This window comes from Pogoniulus pusillus, chromosome 14 (assembly GCF_015220805.1).
Source record: "Pogoniulus pusillus isolate bPogPus1 chromosome 14, bPogPus1.pri, whole genome shotgun sequence".
NCBI classification, from domain to species: Eukaryota; Metazoa; Chordata; class Aves; order Piciformes; family Lybiidae; genus Pogoniulus; species Pogoniulus pusillus.
The window spans coordinates 12,228,198-12,234,197 of record NC_087277.1 but is presented as its reverse complement, the minus strand read 5'-3'; the positions used below and the strand labels follow the sequence as shown (position 1 = coordinate 12,234,197).

Sequence of the window (6,000 nt, the reverse complement as noted above, 5' to 3'; positions counted from 1 at the left end):
CTTTCTTCATCAGCATCTACAGGTTTTGTGCACATTGTCCTGGAGCCCTGGGTACCCCAAAAGTCCTCTCCCTCCATAGTTTGAATGGGAGAGGGAAGGTGTGAAAAACCTCTCCCGGCCCCCCGCCAGCACTGCAGGTGTGAAGGGGAGGAGCAAAGGGTCCTTCCGGCAGCAGGGCTGCCCTGTGCAGTGCCTGCGCTGGGGATTGGCTGTGGTCTTTGCACCTAGGCAGTGGTAACTCTGCTCTGTGTCTAGAAGGGTATAAATATTGGGGTGCTTCCAGCCTTGGGGAGCCTACCTTAGAGTTCTCCCCCGCCTGGACAGTTGCTGCAGAGAGTCCCCTGGCGCTGTGAGGGACAAGCTGCCGAGGGACCTGAGCGTCCCTGCTTTGGGCGCCTCCCGCCATAAGCACTCTGTGCGAGCCCAGCAGGCCTGAGGAGCCTCGGAAGCCTTCTGAAAGGAGAGAGCTGACAACGCCTGGGCCGCCCTGTCCCCGGCAGCCTGCCCCACTGTGAGTAGTGACCTTTCTGCTCAGCCTGGCTGACACTGGCAAAGTGTTGTGAAGGGAGTTGTGTTTGTTTTTGGGGTAAGATAAGAGGCTGAATTTAAAAGGGTTTTAAATAATTTAATATTATATACAAAGAGAATTCCCCCCCAAACTTACACACAGTTAACCCGCACAAGTTCTTTGTATGTGGTTGTGAAATTACTTTACAGGATGTCAATTTACAGCAGGAATCAGGAATTTGGTAGAGGTTTGGAAAGGTTTGGGTAGAGAGTCTTGTGGCATGAAAGTGCCACGGGTAAAGTCACTGGAATTTCTAAGCTGCTCAAATTGAGATGGCTCAGTTACTCGCTAGTTGGAGTCACAGTCTCGGTGGTCCCAAATATGTGTAGCAAAAGCCACGTTGTTGACCCTCGTGGGTCTGAATAGTTCAGTTCGGGTATTATTGGGGTGCACTGTCTGTGGAGGCTCCACGGGCACAATCAGGCTGGGAACAATGGACTGGAGCGGTGGCTGGCCGGGAGAGCCTTGGTCAATGGTCCCTCTGGATAGGTGCAAAGTGCCATGGGCTGGAATCATGCAGCGGTGGTGGCCTCAGAGGTGACAAAGTGGCTAGGAGCAGTGGGTGGAGGAGGGTGGCAGGAACACTGCATTGCCCCTTTTAGGAGATGTGGGCCCAATGAGCGTCTGGCAGTAGGCCAAAACATGCCAGATAAGGTAGAGTCCACAGGTCCGGTACCCCCAAATACAGAGAGGGCACAGGTGGGCCCACACGCTAAGCGTGAGCTTATGCAACTTGTTTACCTCAACCTTACAAGCAGGGCAGGCCAGACACTAAGGTGCCAGACTTGTTGTGCTCCTTTGTCTGCTTAATTTGCTTTCCCCTCGTTTGGACAGAAAAACACCTTTTGAGGGGGAAAACATGTCCGGGCAAGAACAGACTTGTAAACAAGCTCATCTGGGCCTATGTGGCCCTCCACCACATAAAGCTGTGTTTATTGGCTTAGACTTTTCCATCACCTGACTTCTGAAATAGCCAAATTTATCTATAGCATCCTTTGTAAGATCCTCTCAATGAAACCGACTCTGCTCATTAAACTAATTTCTGTATATAGTTTTGGGGGCAGGGTTTCAGGAAAACAAAATAATTCTACTTTTATATATATATTCCTGACTCTCCACGTTACTTCCCTGCCTCCACAACACACATACACATATGAGCAAAAATCTAAAGGCTTAAAGGGTTACACTCCTGGGGGAGGAATTTCCTCTGAGTTTTCCTCATTGTAGACATGTTGCCATGATGGTCCTCACTCATTTCCAACATTCAATAAATGCCAGGTGGAATTGTGAATTACGGTGGGGTTGTTTATTTTTCCTGTGGCCTGTCATTTTCCAGATGGCGCTATATCTCCCTCAGTATGCTAGTTTGAAGCAGGGTAGAATGTTTTGGTGAGAAGAACTAGATCATAGGCTGTGAAAGGAAAACAATGGTGATGTTTGCTCCCCTCACAGTCTTGCTGAAGAAGAAAGGAAAACATTAGATAACACTCTCGCCACTTTGTCTCTGCTTTGGGCTGCTGGCTGAGCTGCATCTCCCTAACCTCACCTTCCACTCACCTTTGCTTCTTAACCTCTTGGCTGAACCTCCATTCTTCCTTGGGACTGGGGTAAAGTTGAGAGGGGCAGGGGGAAGGTGCAGGGGTGGTTGGGAGCCCCTCCTGGGGACTCAGGTTTCTGGGAGGGGAGTTGTGTTTCTGTATTACCTTTTACCTTGTATATTTCTGTCTATAACTGCATATACTGTAAATATCTGCTTGTATATTGTGCTAGCTGTAAATAAATAGCTTCATTTGTATTCCCAGAGCCAGCCGAGTCTAGTCTGGGTGATTTATAAGTGTGGGGGGGCAGGGAACACCCAAACCATCACACTCAGCTAATGGCTCTTGTGTCCAAGCTGCGTCGTACACAAGCATACAATGTCTATAGCATATGAAGTTTGCAGCATTTATAGCAATGTCTGTGTCTGTGACAAGTCTCATGGCACCCGTCCATACTTTTGAGTGCTCAGCTCCTTGTGATAAGCAATTGACAAGAATTTTAGCACTTTTCTTTTCATGTGTCTAGTCTTCATTCATAAAATATACTTGCAATTATTGCTCAGAGGACTCCCAAAGATCATGGGAAATAGACATTTGCTTTCAAAAAGAAAAAATAGAAATCTGTGATTGCTAAACCAATTTGGTGATCATCTGGGAGCTTGCCACCATATTTATTAATGTCTGGAATTCATGTGTCCTATTTATCATTTAAATTTGCTGTAACAAACCAATGACAACACACTGAGAATGCATCTTTTTCACCCGTTTTTAGAAAGGAAGATGAGGAGGATTGTGGTGGGAAAGAGGGAACAAATCTGGTGTGATGCTCACAGCATGTCCAAGGTGTCATAGAATCATAGAATCAACCAGGTTGGAAGAGACCTCCAAGATCATCCAGTCCAACCTATCACCCAGCCCTATCCAATCAACTAGACCATGGCACTAAGTGCCTCATCCAGTCTTTTCTTGAAGACCCCCAGGGACGGTGCCTCCACCACCCTCCTACCCTAGCCCTTTCAGCATAACTTATGGCCCACAACCCATAGAGAATGGTGCAAAAAGATTCAGGAATCCAAATTTCAGCCTTTTCCCCACAAAGCAGTGTCATCACTACTCATGTCCATTGTGTGTAATTCGACTTACAGTTGTCTCTGGATGTATCTGAATGTCTTACAGAGCCTTTCAAGGCCTGTCTGTATGTATTCCTGTGTGATCTGCGTTAGATAGTATTGTCCTGCTCTGGCAGGGCGGTTGGACTCGATTATCTCCTTGGGTCCATTCCAACCCCTAACATCCTGTGATCCTGTGCCTCTGAATGTATCTCTGGCAAATGATGAAGCTGGCAACCACCCTCACACCCATGTGTGAGATGACAGCTGTTTTCTTCAGTGCTTTTTCACTGATGTACAACTTATTTTGAGTAGAGCTGTTAAAAAAAAGAGTTACATGTCTTAGGTTTCCTCTTTTCAAAACAAAACTAGGGAACAAAAAGCAGACCATGAAAAAATTCTCTTTTTTTTTTTTTTTTTTTTTTTTTTTGCCATTGCAACAAGGAAGAACTAACAAAAATAAGGGGGGAAATAAAAAATGTTTTGCTTTTTTTTACTTATTAAAACAATAAAACTATAAAACCAGTTGAAAATCAAACATGCACACAGCCTCCTGTGCATTGGTGCACAGGGGTAGTTACCACCAAGGGTCAAGTGCTTCTTGTCAATGCAGATTCTAATGCCTGGACCTTTTTGAAACATCAAGAGGTGCTATTTGCTTAACAAATGTACAAACATGTCGTTAAAACTGTTAGAACACAGCTTCTGCTGTATTTCGTTGAATGAACAGTGGGAAAGTGGCAATGTTTCTTCTGTAATGTAAGAGCACATGGCCTGCTCTGGCTGAAGGGGGCTTGGCGCTTTTCCTAAGGCAAAATTGCCAGCAGGATGCTGATCCCAAAAGTAAACCTTGACTGCTCATTTAGGGAAGGAGCGGACTAGTCATAAAATTGGCAGAGAGTGAGCAAATGTTAAAATTTGAAGCCAGTGCACAGAGATATTCTTTGTAGTGCAGTAAGAAGTCTCTAAACTAGTTAATTAGTGAAGTTTTGCAAGAAAAATAGTGTTTATAGCTTATGGTAAGTTGTCTCAGTGTTTATGAAATCCTTTTGATTAGTGTTTTCTACTCGTTTTCTCTAATGTTGGCTAACTTCTAGCATATGTTGTTGTAAATCCGGACAGAGTCACGGTGTGAATGGGGAACTTTGTTTAAGTGTGTCTTTCTCTGGTATCCAGTTTCTGGTAGCTACTGAGAGGTCTGGGATTGCTGAGCACACAGGGCTGGCCATGCTCTAAAGAGAAAGTAAATTAGTTTCACGTGAATGTATTAAGTAATTTTTTTCCAAGGATGTAAAGCCTAAGGGTGACCGAAAGGCTTCACATCCTTGAAACAGCAAATCTGGGACCTGAGATTTCTTTCTTCAAATATTTTCATCATTCTGTTGACGTCTTCTCCAAAGCCAATAAGTAGGGCAGTGAAAATTAACGATCTTATCTTTGTTTCAAATCTATACTGGGGAAAAAAAAAAAACCAACAACCAACTCCTAACTATTTATAATGATAAGGCTTCTCATTGAAACATGAAAAAAAACCAGAGCTTGGAGCACCATAGGTTAATGATAACTCTCAAGAATTTTGTTCACAATCTCAGCTATAATTTCATGGGGTTTATCTTTCACATACATAACTAAACCTATTTAATCTTTAATGAACTGATTTGTCTTGATCCAGTAGCTATATAGTTCTTCGGGGAAGAAGTAAGAACTTTGTTATCAGCTCTAGGACTGCAGAAAGTTACACCCTGGGGATATGGAGCAAGCCAGTAGAAAACTCAGCTGCTGTGGGTGGATGTGGTGGATGATTTTTTTTCCAATTTAAAAGCTAGCATCTTCACATCTGCACTGAGTAAAGCCAATGGCTTTTTTTTGTCCCAGGTGATGGTGGATTTTTTGCAGCTGCTGTGCCCTTTTAGGAATCTTTATCCACTTTTCAGCTTTGATAACTGCTGGCCTGAGTTTGAAGTTTTCTCTCTACTCTGTCTCTGTTGCTTTTTTTTCTGTATGGTTTCTTTTTGGCAGCTTCATTATTCTACCTACCACACTGTCCTTGTTCTCCCTTTTACTGAGAATTTCTGCAGAGCTTTTCAACAGAAATTTCTCATCAAATGAAACTTTTCACAATAAATGCAACCTTTTTTTTCAACTTAATTTAAATTAGAAAACCAGGAAAATATAATATTGTTTGTGCTCCTGTATGGAAACTGTTGGAGCTGTTACACAAACTGAACGTTTTCTGTTGAATCTACATTGGGAAAAAAAATTCCTTCCTTTGAAATTTTTCTAGACAAAAAAACAGTTTGGCAGGAAGCACTTGCTCTTCTGCTTACAGCCTATTGAAAGTAGCTGGAGGTCGCTGGTCTTTTTAACTATTGCTTTATCCCCTCTCACCTTGACCTAACTATGCCCTGGCAAGGAATGTTTGCCTACCTCTAACTGATTTACAGCAGATGTTAGTGGTAATAAATTATATCCCACTTCCCCCAGCTCCTTTTTTTTTTTTTCTAGAGCCACTTGAATGCTTTCAAATGAAAAGTATCTCAATCTTAAAAGGTTATTTTTTTTCCAAATTGCATATTTTGAGGGTCTATAAATATTTTCTCCTTTATGCAGTTATATTGAACCATAAAGGCTGTGCTTTACTCTTTTCCTCTCTGTTTGCTTTCCTTTTTCTTCTAGAAAGGGTGGCACTGAGGGGAAACTACAAGAAAGGGAAGGTAAAAAAAAAATTACAGCAGAAGAACATTGATGGAAAAAAAGGGAATAACTGAAATAGCTCACTGGCAAA

General features: G+C 43.0%; 1 protein-coding gene across 6 annotated transcripts in view; it reads left to right on the top strand.

Annotated features, from left to right (window-relative positions):
* Positions 1-296: 296 nt before the first annotated feature.
* The window catches only part of ASAP1 (ArfGAP with SH3 domain, ankyrin repeat and PH domain 1), a 144,143-nt gene continuing 138,439 nt past the window's right edge, over positions 297-6,000 (top strand). For 4 of the 6 annotated variants that reach the window (XM_064154285.1, XM_064154286.1, XM_064154290.1 and 1 more), the window contains exon 1: positions 297-511. The gene's annotated coding sequence lies outside the window, so the exon portion shown is untranslated. The remainder of the gene's footprint in view (positions 512-6,000) is intronic. The other 2 variants (XM_064154289.1, XM_064154288.1) reach the window with 1 other exon arrangement.